Here is a 14,215-nt window from a genome sequence, read left to right on the forward strand (position 1 = left end):
AAGCAATTCCAAATTCTCAGAGGATGAATGTAACAAAGTTGATTTCTTTCTCAGGCCACATACCTGTCCCAGGTCAAAAGCGGGGCTTTGCTAACTGCAGTCCCTCAGTCCAGGTTAATTCAGCCTGCCTTTCAATACCTGGTCCTATGATGGCAAAGGAACAAAAGAAAACTCTGCAGGGCCTTGTCTCAGTATAAATGCTCCAGGCTGGCACATGTCATTTCTGCTCTAAACCCATTGGCAAGAACAACACATACAACCCCAACCAACCACAAAGCGTCGAGAAGTAAAATGCTGTCACAATCATCCCAGGGATAGAAAAGGAATATGTGGGCAATAGAACTGATGGCTGACTGCCACACTTTCTCTCTGCATTCTGAACTGTGAGCAGCGAGATGAAAAGAATACTTCTTTTTGGAATCTATTTATCCCATAGAGCTGCCTGGACCACCCTCCAAAGCAGTCTCTGCCATTGAAACTCCCTGGTGCTGCCCTTTCCTCTAAATCCATGCCCTTCAAATGATTCCCCTTATTCCTGAGTAAGCCTGAGTTGGCATCTGTTTCTCACAACCAAAGAACGCCAAGATATCCAGCTAAAAGTGCACTGTGGCTCCAGCCAGCCAACTTGTCATCATGGCTTGGTGTGGTCCTTCTGCCCCTCCCTCCAAAGCTGGTGCCACAGCCATCTGAGAGCAGCAGCCAGGGCACTAACTGAGCAGGGGGACACCAGGGATGACAGGGTTTGCCTGCAGGGCACTGTTAGAATCTGTCCAAACCACTATGATCTACCTCCCACAGCTGCTGAGAAAATACCTTTCAGACACAGGGAGGTCCCTGCACAGACCTTGCTATAGAAATTGAAGAATCTTTGAGCCAAAAGGGACCTCAGAAGTGAGCTTACCTGATCCCTGCCTGGTGGGTGAAGAGGGAAAACACTTACCCAAGGTCACATGATTATTTAGTAGCAGAATCCCTAGCTCACATCCTCAGTGGGCGTCCCATAGAGAAAAGTAGAAAACCAACAACAGGGACTTCCCTGGTGGTCTAGTGGCTAAGACTCCATGCTCCAGCAACCAAGTTCCCACGTGCCGCAACTAAGACCCAGCACAGCCAAATAAAAAAAAAAAAAAAGAAAACCAACATCACCCATCTGACCATACCTGGGCTGCCCAGTGCCCAGGCAAGGGCCGAACAGGGTCCCTAGTGTTGTGTCCCCCTCTGGGTGAGCTGGTCCTACTTTGTTTTTTGCGTTCCCAAGAGAAGATCTGACCTGCGGCCACAGAGACCACCTGGCAGAACCTCTCTGCTAGGGAGCACCCCTGCTGCTGGAGGAGATACAGCGTGGCCCCCAGGGCAGTGCAGGCAACCCTTCAGCCCTTCTCTGCTCTGGCTGGCTTTCTGCTGGGGGCATTTACACACCTCTTGTCATCCCTTTGCTTATCCAAATTGCTCCCCTCCAAGAAGCCCTAGGGCACTTGTCTACCTTACACTCATTTCAACTTCCCGAGTTTTCCAAAGTGCACCCCTTGAAGTATTCCTCAGAAAAGGGTTCCTGTGTAGGGTTGTCAGATAAAATATAGGCTGCCCAGTGAAACTTGATTTCAGATAAACAATAATTAACTTTTGTAAATATGTTTATTTTCTGTAGGACTTTTCAGAGGTATAAATGACAATGAGCATTGCAAATTCCTGAGAGAGTTTATGGTCTGCAGCATTACTTCAGTTTACTGCATCACAGGGCTAAGTGTCTCAGATTAAGCAAATAAAAATACAAATAAAAGTTTGAATTTCTGATAAATTATTTTTTGGAAAAGTATGCCCTAAACTTTGCATGAGACATACTTATACTAAAATAATATCAGTTGTTTACCTGAAATTCAAATTTCACTGGTTATGTTGAATTTTATCTGGCAACCCTACTTAGAGGTTATACAGATGCCTGGTGTTTTGATAGGTGTGGGTTAGAGGCTCAGAAAATACATTTGTAAGAAAGACCCAGGTGGGTAGGCCTGATCAGTCTAAGAGTAATGAAGTAGAAGAGGAGTATGTGTGTGTGTGGTAGAGGTGGGGGAGGCAGGGTCTGAAGTGAGGGATTGCCCAGAAATCCAGAGCTTTGAATCCACATCTCCTAACTACTTTAGAATTACTGAAATCTCAGGCTCCTTTTCCCAATAATTTATTCCATGCAGACTTGGGCACAGTGCGTCTTTTAGGAGGCTGTTTGACAGCGCTTAACCGCTATCCACATTGTACCTGCTCATAACAAAAAGACAAGTCCCCATCTACCATTCTGTAACTCAGAAATGCACAAGTTATACAATATCTGGAATCCACCCAAGAAAAAACATGTCAGTCTACAAATCTAGAATGCTGGAGGCAGAAACCGTGTGCTCGGAATCTTTAAAATCACATTTCACTTGGCAACAATGCAGTTCTGTTCCCCTGTGGACGGCCAGATATGTTGGCTGGGAGAGATCCTCATTTGCGGTGCTGAGCCAAGGGGCCACACACCTCTTGGTTAGTACCTATCCAGGTTTAATACCTAATTACTGTCCTCAGATTGCCTCTCAACACTCATTACCAGCACTCAGCAGCTCCTGCTAAGGTGACGGGATTTAAGATTAGGACAAAAGAAGAGTCGTTTTTGTTTTCAAGTGCTGGTCTCCTTGGAACATTATCATTCAGCAGGATTGGGAGGCACAATTTCCCTTTCCTACTGAAGGCTCCTGAAGAATCAGACAAAGCAGTAAGCATTTATAAATAAATTAAACTCTCTCTATGTGAGCAGAGGACTTCAGCCTGCTTGGTCTCGTTTCATGCCTATGATGAATTTAGCTGTTCCTCTCCAACACCCAGGCCCAAAGCTGTCCTGACAAATGCACTCTAAGCTACAGTAATGCTGGATCCCAGAAGTGACAGGCTTCTTTGGATGACCAGATACAAGCTGCGTTCCAGCTGGTCTGTCCGGTGCCCCAGGCCTATCTTGGGACTCTATGGGAGGACTCTGTCACCTCTGGTCCCACCCAGGATCGAGTGAAGAGACTTTTCTTACTCATGATGATGGCCATTGTGGGTAAATCAGGTGGGACTATCTCTCCTGTCTGCCTGCTGAGTTACCTGCTTCCCAGGCAAGCAAGCAGAAAGGGAAGGATAGGGGAGAGAGGAAGGGGAAAGGGAGAAAGGAAAGGGAAGGGAAGAGAGAGAGAGAGAAAGAGAGTGGGAAGAAGTAGAGAAAGACCACAGGGAAAGTAGGGGAGTGAGAAGAGGAAGGGCACAAGCTAGAATATAATGGATAAGCGAGAATTTAAAGTCATTATCAACTTACCGTGAATTCCAGATAGAGTGTTTGGACGCTACAATCATATTTCTTACTAGGAATTCATTCATGTAACAAATGTTCTACTCTCTGGGACACCTGCTAGGGATAGGGCACTGTTGTAGGGGCAACAGTTTGCATTCCAGTGAGGAGAGGCAAACAATGACAAACAAACAAGACAATTTCAGACAGCGTCAGTGTTGGAAGGAAACAGCATGGTCATGTCATAGAGAACCAAGAGGGCAGGGAGATTTTAGATGGTAACAGTAGACAGGGGAGGCCACTTTAAGGAGGTGCCAGTGAGGGGAGAGCAGAATGATGGGAAAGAGCTAGCCAAGCGAGGCAGGAAGGGAGAGGCTCACATAAAGCCCCACCCCCCCATCCCACTAGCTTCGTAAGTAGGACAGCGGGACAGAGGCCAACATGGCCAGAGAGTAATGAGCAAAAGGACACATTACAAGGCAGGAGTCCAATCCTATGTAGGCTTTTAGGGGCTGACAAGGAGTTGGGATTGCATTAATTTGGGAAAATCTGTAAAATGCTCTTATGATCAGACATAAATCGTTGGCCCTTCTTGACAGGAAAACATGGGGCTGTACAACGCATCCCCCAATCCAGGATTTGCTTCTGAATGGCCGTCATGGAGCAGAGAAGAGAGGCTCAGTGTAGCCCCAACATGTGTCTCTCCTCTGAGCTCCAACATCATCCTTGTGGAAGAGGGAAGGCTGATCTGAGTCATGTGTTAGAGGAGATGAAACCCACACTTTTCCTTGCCTACATGACTGCTTTCAAATGGACATCAGAGGGCTGACTAGCTGCCCCAGCAAGACCTCAGAGATGAGACAAAGAGGGTCCATCCCTGTTGGGGTCATGATGACTGGACCAAGTTCTAGTTCTCATCTCGGGGGTCCTCATGCCTGGTGAAATCCTTCAGCTTTAGGGCACCAGACCCCAAATGTTTGGTTCTCTTTGATCAATTCATAGGAGGCTGATTGAGATCAGAATACCACTGTCTAGCATCCAGGACAACCCCACCTACTCTAAGGGTAGCTGGGAAACCATGTGGGGATTGGAAGGCTGCCAGACAGCCCAGAGCCAGCCAAGAACTGGCAGCCTCACATGATTCAGTCAGGTCCAAATGGGCAAGAACTTACTCACCAGTAGTGTCCATCTCCTTCGTGGATATGCCATCTCTACCCCAAACTGTGCTTCATAAATACCTACATATCCACGTCGCCCAACCTCCTTTTTTATCATCCACCACAAGCACCATATCCTCCTAGGAAATACGTCCTGATGAGGAAAACACTGAATGTGGAGTCAGAAGCCTTGGGATTACCTTTGATATTCACCTCTTACTTGCCGTGTGATCTCAGACAAACAATTCACCCTCTCTGAGCCTCATTTTCCTCAGTGATAGGTTGGGTCCAGCAATATCCACCTCACAGAACTGAGTATAAAGATTAGCACCAAATACAGTGTTTGGTCTCACAGAGAGTATTTTCTAAGTAACTGCAATGTTCTGCTTCAATATGGTGCCCATATTGGGGAGCCCCGAGAACACCCAGCCAAGGTGGCTCCAGGGTGCTGAGGATGAAATAAAGGGAAAGCAGAGGAAACCACACAGGTGTGAGGGCTCCAGCTGGAAATCTGATTGCCATGGGGACTTCCGGAGACTGGGCAAAGAGAAATTTCACTGTTTTAAAGGAATCAGAATGTGCGGACACAAAGCCTCTTCTCCAGTAGAATTTATGAGTCCAGCAGGCCCCTGGCCAATACAGGCAACTCATTCTGGGGGAAATTAAGTGTCAAATGCATTCAGGCACCCACTGGCAGAATTTTACAGTCATTCTGGCTCTTGGTCTTAGCTTCCTTGTCAAAACATTGACTTTCTTCTGCAGCTCCTAACAAGGCAAGAATCAGGCAATGCTGATGAGTAATGCATCTCTTAACACCTCTGCTTGAAAAGATGAGACACCTCAAACTCCGGCTCTATTGGAGTTTGGGGGCAGTAATATGACGCTGAAGTCATTTGCTCCTTGTCACAGCAGGAGAACTTTACGGCTTTTCATCTGGCCAAAGACTTTCCCCAGATGAATCAAACTTCCAGAGTTGAGATGTCTAATATCATACTCTGGAAGAGAGAAGAGATATATGGGCAGATCCATCACATGAGTCACATGACCCTGCAGAAACAGGAGCAAGAAAGTCAGGGAATTGTTAGCAAAGCTGTGCAGAATGGCTCCGAACCAGTGGGCAGCCACAGATCCCAGTTCAGCACCATAGGTAATTACTGAAGGTCATAGAACACACAGCCTTTGAGTAACTGTTCTCAACTGGGTCCCCTCAAAGCAGACCCCAGACAAAGACTTAGGTGCTGGTAGTTGATTTGGGAGGTGATCCCAGGGAACAGGAGGGAGGGAACAGGAGGAGAGCCGATAAGAGGGGACACTAGGGAGCTGTGGGCGCTGAGGGCATGGTCCTGCTGGGACCTTCTGAAGAATTTGCTGGAATGGACTTCAGAAGTGCTCATTTGAAGGATGGGAGGTTGGAGCATGTATTCCCTACACCTGTCCCCTGCTGGAAGAGGTTTGTCCCTGAGTGTGTCAACCCTCCTGCCTTTGCAGGCTGTGCCTATGCTTGGGCTGATTGCCCCCATAGCTTCAATGAGAGCTGTATGTCAGAAAAACAGAGCTTCCACAAGGCTTGCTTGAGGAGGGATCCTGGTGTTGGAACCCTGGCCATGTGCCTGGCACTGCACACTACAGCTGTGTTGATGTCAGCTGGGCCCAAGAATGTGACACAGGGCACAAGTCACCTGTGGTAGTACCTGTACTCCCCACCATGCTGAGCATCACATGAGGGCAGGGGACAAAGAGAAAACCATTGCACAGCTGCATCAACTTCCAGAAAATTTGGGATAGATGGGTGACCCACAGGACCCCAGCTCAGCAGCCCAAGTTCTAATGGAGTAACAAGAAGAGAAGATGCTGTTATTGAAAACAAAAATTGACTGTAGTGGCTACACTACTCTAAGAAATAGGTCAAGTTCTTCTTAGGGGTAGATGGCCTTTCAGCCTAGAAAAATACTTCAGAGAATCTTTCTGTGTGTGTGAAAATATAGGCCCCAGGGCACAGTGGGGAGGAGAAAGAGAGAACGAAGCTCTGTTGTAAGTGGAATTTTTGTCTCATTTGTTTGAAAAGGCTTTGGGATGGGGAGACGAGAAAAGACAGGGCTGAGGAGATAAAGGGGGGCTCCAGTCAAATGGCAGAGAGGGATTAGACCTGGAAAGGAAGACAGCCAGAGAGACACAACCTGCAGAGGAGCTGTCAGGGATAGTACAGCAGCCACAGCTAACGAAATACCACTTGACGCTGTTGCCCATTCGGTAAGATGCTGGTTTTCCTTTCTCATGTCGCTAAACCTTCAGCATGAAACATCTCAGCCTCTTGTCAGTAGTGCTTTGGAGAAGAAAGAAAGAAGAACATTTGGAGTGATCTAAGGTAGAGAGAGAACAAGAGCTGTGGGAAAGAGATAGAATGGAGAACAAAACTCAGCAGGGATGAGTGTCCAGGGATTGTCCCTGAAGTATTCTTGGAGAAGTTGGGAAGGCACAAGACATCTCACAGTATGGGGAATGGTTTGAAGTTAAAGAAAACCATGCCCCATACGCCCAAAGAACATGATTTGAATGAGGTTGGCACTCAGTTACCATGACCAAACACGCAGCTGTGCCAGGTCCCCTGCTGGACAGAAGGAGTTCAGAGGTGACAGGGTGTGGCCCCTGCCCTCAGGTGGCTCCAACGTCCTGGGGTGTCCCAGTTGTCAGCAACCAACCTGGCTGGGCAATGCCCTGAGGGCCAGGCGGAAGGCTCAATAAACCCTGACCAGAGAGCTCACGGAAGATCCCTAGGAGAGGGAGAACTAGTACGCTGACTGGAATAAAGAGAAACATTTTGATAGGTGGAGAGTGGGACAGAAGAAACTGCGTGGGCAAAGGAATGAGAATGTTGTCTGCGGTGAATATTCTCTTATGGGGTTCTTCCACAGTCACCAGTGACACACAGATGTCTCCTTCCGAATCAGTCAGGGACCTGGGGGCAGAGGCATATCCAAAGAGTCCTTGAGGAGAGCTTAATGAAAGGCCTGCTCATGGAGGGGAGGGTTAAAGGGAACCACAAGGGACGTGGGAACACACACTAGGTGACAACAGTGTCACCACTTGCGCTGCTGTGGAAGAGGTCTCAGGAAGGAGCTGCAGTTTTTCCACAGAGGAACTCAGCCTGCTGGGGAGGAAGCAAACACTGGATCTCTCCCATCCCTTCTAGTACTGCCAAACCCAGCTGGAAGCCAGAGGCCACGAGAGCCTGGCCCATGCTGTCCTACAGACCGAGATTATGGTCAAATGCGGGGCCAGAGGGCCTTGCTAACAAATTGGCCACCTGTCTTCTCCAAGTTGTCCAAAGTGGGCTGGCCTCACACACTGGCGTTTCAGAGAGGTGCTTAGCAGACTCGTAGATTCAGGAGAGACTGTGTCGGCCAGCTCACGCTGCTATGGCTTTGCCTGACTCCGAATCACTCAGGAGGGCTCAGCAATGAACCCATAGATTGTGCTTGTAGACAAAAAATTGGGTCTATGACAGGAAAATAAACCTGTGACACGCACAGATCCCAGATGGCCTAGCATTGTAGAAGTCAACAGCAGTATTTTAAAATCAATCGGATGTTCTATTGGAAGCCAACACAGCAGCCCACTAGCTGGGAGGCTGCACCTGAGGAGCTAAGCTTGTGAGCAAACTGGGGGCTGTCTCACACCCAGAATCAGCTCAGGGCTTATCTCGGGTTAGGCTCTCCTAGAAGAAGTCTCTGAGATGGCAACTTGTGGCAGCTGATTTGTCAAGGAAGGAGAAACAAGTGAGGGTGAGAGAGAGGAGGGCAGGGAAAGGGGGAGAAGCCGAGCCTGTGTGAGGTCCTGGCCACAGCCTGAACCCCTGGGGAGCTCTGTGTGACTTGCCAGGCCACAACAGCGAAAGGCGGTGCTGATGTTAAGATTTCCTGACTTCTTTGACTGCAAGATAATCCATTGCAAGAGACTGGAGCTTGTCCTAGAAAGTCATCTCCCTCCCCCCCCCCCCCATCATCACTCAGGAGAGGTTACCAGAAGTATTTTGTTACAACACAATCTTTACTCAGGAATTCACTCAAAAATGCACATTGCAATCACTCAAAATTTGCTGAATTAGAAAAAGAGAATGACTTAGTAGGACATCCCTAAAATATAAAGTGACTTCTTGAATACCTAAATACAGATGATGTCTACAAAGACAAAAATGTGTGAAAATTCTACCAAAACTGGGCTGAAGTTTGCTTCTGTGTTTTGCATTTAAAAAGGATTTGCTAAGAAAATTGATAGTTTAACAAAGACAGCAGGATGACAGTTAACCCACTTAAAAGAGAAGCTCAGATCCTGGTCCTGGGGCTGATCTCATTCAGCAGACATCTCCTACTCAGGACAGGGCTACAGGGGGCTAGTGGATCAATGACCTTGGGGAGCATTGCAGAGTGACTGAAGAGTTCAAGGCTGCCTCTTAGAATGGCTGGTACATAAAGGCCACTTTGACTAAAGTTGAGCACTCAAAACTGTGAATAAAGAGGGAGATTTGCTGGTTCAGCAGCAGGAACCAGAGGTATTTAGGATCTGGTGGCCAACAGCCCACTAATGACGGTGATCAGAAGAGCAGTTTTACTGATAGGTCCTACTTAGGATTTTACTTAATCTCAAGATATGGGACAGCCTTGGGCATGTGTTGAAGTGAAACGGGCAGAAGGGCACCCCTACTGCAATCTTTCTGCATGTTGTCAATGAAGTAAAAAAAAGGAATATGTGCATTTCTATTTAGCTCATCAGATTGGCTGTATTAAACTGCAGATTTACTGTAGTCAGGCCTTGGATATCGCCTACTAATTAAAATGAATTGCTACCAAAATGTTCAGAGAAGACCATAGATTAAGCATATTGACTGTGTTTCTTCTTTAAGTAATAGTTAAGGGCAATAACAATGACAGAGCAGTCAAGTAGATATTTTCCCACCTATTATTAATAACAGCCCCTCAACCGACCGATGGATGGCCATCTCTGTGATGGAGTGCCGGCAGCACTCGCTCTGTGGCGGATCTGTTACTGGGAGGGCTTGCAAGATATTTGATTTGAGAGGTGTCTGGCTGCTGATTGTTGTGGAGGGCCTGGGAGAAACACAGCAGTGTGAACACCAGGACCATAAAAAGAGAAGAAGAATACAATTCTTTTGTACTTCCCCTTCCTCCTCCCACTCCTGGTAGAGCCAGAGAGAGGCAAGCAGAGAAGAACCTGGGGGTCACACCATCTGCATGCAGGTTCCTAGTCACTAAAGCCACAGAGAAACATGGACTCGGGAGATGGCGCTCTATGCACCTGTCAGTTTCAGGTAAGGAGGCTCTGTTCCACACAGTCACTCAGGATCCAGGCTGATGGAGCCTCCACCATCTTGCAGCTGTTTCATCTGGAAGGGCAGCCTCCAGGGGCTGCCAGAATGGAAGGAGAAAGTAAGAAAGCAGTCCAAGGGTTTTCACTGCCTCAGCCCATGAATGGCATGTGCTCCTTTGCTCACATTTCCGGCCAAAATGAGTCACATAGCTGTGCCCGAGGAAACTGGGAAGTGATATACCCAGAGTAAAGTGGTTTGCACAGGTTGCCCCACTTCCTCACCTCCCATTCCATCTTCAGTTGCTCCAATGTGGGCTGGTCTCCACCACTCACACCACCACAGCCTCCTTATTCCCAAGGCCAGTGGTAATTTTCACATTCCTCAGTCTCTGAGCAGCATTAGTCCCCCATATTCTAGCCTGCTCTGAGCTCCCACGATGCCTCCTTCTCTCGGTCCCTCTCCTCTCTCACACTGCTCTGTGAGTTTCTCTTCACCCAGCCCACCTCTAAATGTTGATGTTTGCTCAGGACAGGTCTTGGCCCTACTGTTTCCTCACAGCTTTAGATGCACCTATATGCTGCAGCTCAGACATGGACCCCAGCACAGCCATTTTGAGAGATCCCTCTACACTTCTGGATTCAACTCCTTACTTGATATCACACAAGGACGTTGCACAAGAGACGCAAGTCTCCTACATCTGAGTCAAAGGGTCCAAATCAGAAATTTAGGAGTGGTGCATTCTTTTTTTCTTTACATATCATTTACGTTTCTTCACAGCTATTCACATAACATTTACATTACTTAATTGTAAGTAATTTTTTTAACATCTTTATTGGAGTATAATTGCTTAACAATGCTGTGTTAGTTTCTGCTTTATAACAAAGTGAATCAGTTATACATATACATATGTCCCCATATGTCTTCCCTCTTGCCGCTCCTTCCCTCCCACCCTCCCTATCCCATCCCTCTAGGTGGTCACAAAGCAACGAGCTGATCTCCCTGTGCTATGTGGCTGCTTCCCACTAGCTATCTATTTTATGTTTGGTAGTGTATATATGTCCATGCCACTCTCTCACCTTGTCCCAACTTACCCTTCCCCATCCCCGTGTCCTCAAGTCCATTCTCTAGTAGGTCTGCATCTTTATTCCCGTCTTGCCCCTAGGTTCTTCATGACCATTTTTTTTTTTTTTAGATTCCATATATATGTGTTAGCATACGGTATTTGTTTTTCTCTTTCTGACTTACTTCACTCTGTATGACAGATTCTAGATCCATCCACCTCACTACAAATAACTCAATTTCGTTTCTTTTTATGGCTGAGTAATATTCCATTGTATATATGTGACACATCTTCTTTATCCATTCATCCGTTGATGGACACTTAGGTTGCTTCCATGTCCTGGCTATCGTAAATAGAGCTGCAATGAACATTGTGGTACATAACTCTTTTTGAATTATGGTTTTCTCAGGGTATATGCCCAGTAGTGGGATTGCTGGGTCGTATGGTAGTTCTATTTTTAGTTTTTTAAGGAACCCCCATACTGTTCTCCATAGTGGTTGTATCAATTTACATTCCCACCAACAGTGCAAGAGTGTTCCCTTTTCTCCACACCCTCTCCAGCATTTATTGCTTCTAGATTTTTTGATGATGGCCATTCTGACCACTGTGAGATGATATCTCATTGTAGTTTTGATTTGCATTTCTCTAATGATTAATGATGTTGAGCATCCTTTCATGTGTTTGTTTGCAATCTGTATATCTTCTTTGGAGAAATGTCTATTTAGGTCTTCTGCCCATTTTTGGATTGGGTTGTTTGGTTTTTTGATATTGAGCTGCATAAGCTGCTTGTAAATTTTGGAGATTAATCCTTTGTCAGTTGCTTTATTTTCAAATATTTTCTCCCATTCTGAGGATTGTCTTTTGGTCTTGTTTATGGTTTCCTTTGCTGTGCAAAAGCTTTTAAGTTTCATTAGGTCCCGGTTGTTTATTTTTGTTTTTATTTCCATTTCTCTAGGAGGTGGGTCAAAAAGGATCTTGCTGTGATTTATGTCACAGAGTGTTCTGACTATGTTGTCCTCTAAGAGTTTGATAGTTTCTGGCCTTACATTTAGGTCTTTAATCCAGTTTGAGTTTATTTTTGTGTATGATGTTATGGAGTGTTCTAATTTCATTCTCTTACATGTAGCTGTCCAGTTTTCCCAGAAGGAGTGGTGCATTCTTAATAGCTCCCTTTTTCTCAGCCCTAAGTATAAACCATCCATATGTCCTGTCAGTTCAACCTCCAAAATAGATCTTGTATCCATAGACCTTGTCCTGTCCATACCGCTGCTCTCTCAGCACCTACACCCAGGCCTGGAGGCACAGGTGGCACACTGGCTCCTCACCAAGCACTCTCCCAGCAGCATCCAGGTTTCTCTTTAAAAGGCAAACCAGATCATGTCACTCCCTGCTTAAATCCCTCACCTGCTCTTTATTGCTTCCCACTTCACAAGAATCAAGCCAGAGCCCCTCACCACAGCCCGCATGGCCCATGTGGCCTGGTCCCTGCCGCCCTCCCCTGCCCACACACGTGGGGGCCTGACCCATCTTTGGACACAGTCCCTTTCCCTGCACGCATTGTTCTGTCCTTGGGTGTGGCTGGCTCCTCTGGCCTTCAGATCTCGGCTGAGATGTCGCCCCCTCAGTGACACACAGGGAAATTAAGGAGGATGACTGTGTCTTCCCACAGCTGCAAAGCACATGGCACCGGCAACACTCACTCCACCCGGAGACGCAGCATCTTGTCACGTGGTGGTGGCCTCACAGCCACCAGCCTCTACCACCAGAGCAGGGCAGTGAGCCAGAGTCCCTGGGCGCCTCTCTGACATGAAAAAAGGGTCTTTGACTGCCCTCCTGCAATCCACCTGCCAAGTCACATAATGTCCCTGTGCCCTGATTCCTCCCAGGACTTGCCTGCCCTGTGTTTGAAACTGAACGCTTGCCCCTAGTACTAAGAATTGCTTTTCTCTCAGGACTGCAAGACCTGGTTTCCCACTGACTGGAAAGGCCAGGATTTGGAAATTGAGGTAAAAAATAAATTTCACCTTTTACTCAGCTTTTAGGTGGTCCGAAGAGAAACTCTGTGTTGGGATAAACATCTTGTTTGTAACAGTGTGGCAACCTTTGGTATGTAGGGCATTTCTAAGTACATAAATCAAATGTTCACGCAGAAAGATGCCCAAAACCTGTTCCTGGGGATATCCTGGGCTCCTCGTCCATACCTGCAGATGCGAGGCAGCTGCCACATGGTCACAAGAACACTGTCCACTTGCTGCCAGCCTAGCCTGCAGACTAGATGTCAGTTCCCCGTGTCAGGAAGCTTCCCCAGAAGCTTAGACTTGCTTCCTGAGATGGGCCAGCAGGGGCTGCAGCTCCGCCCCAGAAGGCCTCAGGCAAACTGGCATTCCCAGGACTCAGCTCCCCAGGGACAATGCATCTCCAAAGCCAACAGCGGCACTATCAGTGAGTATCCTCGGAGCTGAGCAGACACCACCCATTTGTTCTTCCCTCCTACACATGGAGAAGCAGATGATGCAGACCAAGGCGACCCCGAGCCTGGAGCACAGGGCACTGGGGGCAGAGCACCTGAGGGGTCCAGCCCTTGAGGGTGTTAGCCCCTGCCAGCTTCCTGGCTCCCACCTTCCTGTCCTCTAGAAAAAGCACTGGTTTCCTTTGGGAACCTCCCCTCCCTTACTCCCCTAGGGTGGGCACATGTCCCAAGACAGGTCATCAAGGCTAGTCATCCCTTGGCCACCAACACTCAAAGGATAGGTACTTGCTCTCAGGACAAAAATTTTCTCTTAATTGAAATCTCTAGCAGGTGGCAATTAAGGCTGGAACTGCCAGCATATGTCACATGGAGGGAACTCACCTGCACGGGAAGCCAGCAGAGAGGAGGTATGAGCCAACAGATGGGAAGAACCGAGTCCTGACCCATCACTCACGTCCCCGGAGCCAGCCAAGCCTGGCAGTATTTTGGTGACATGTGCCAACACACTCTCCCTTCTGCTGAGTATCCAGACCCCTTCTACCCAAAGAGCACTTCTTGTATGCAAGGCAAAGCCGGTCTTACACCAAGGCAAGCAGGAGCGTGAGCTGGGCAGACAGGGGAGTCTAGGTGTGAGGCCTTGGGCCTGGTGTAAGAAAGACCCACAGAGAGTGAAGCCAGGGCAGGCAGGCAGGATCTTGAGGTGGGAGCAACAGCCTGAATCCCCGGCTGGGGCCTCAGGTGTGTGGCCAGGACCTCGCATCCCAGCTGGGGCTGGATGACCTGACTTTGAAGGGCACTGAGGCTGCTCAGACCACCTGCCCATCCTCTGGCCTCTGAGCTACAGGAACTGGCTGCAGCAGCAAGTCTTCATGTTCCTGAGCATCACTGGGAGTGACACAGGCAG

The sequence above is a fragment of the Aethalodelphis obliquidens genome, unplaced genomic scaffold (assembly GCF_003676395.1).
Source record: "Aethalodelphis obliquidens isolate GAN/ISIS:26980383/991018 unplaced genomic scaffold, ASM367639v1 scaffold43, whole genome shotgun sequence".
Classification (NCBI taxonomy): domain Eukaryota; kingdom Metazoa; phylum Chordata; class Mammalia; order Artiodactyla; family Delphinidae; genus Aethalodelphis; species Aethalodelphis obliquidens.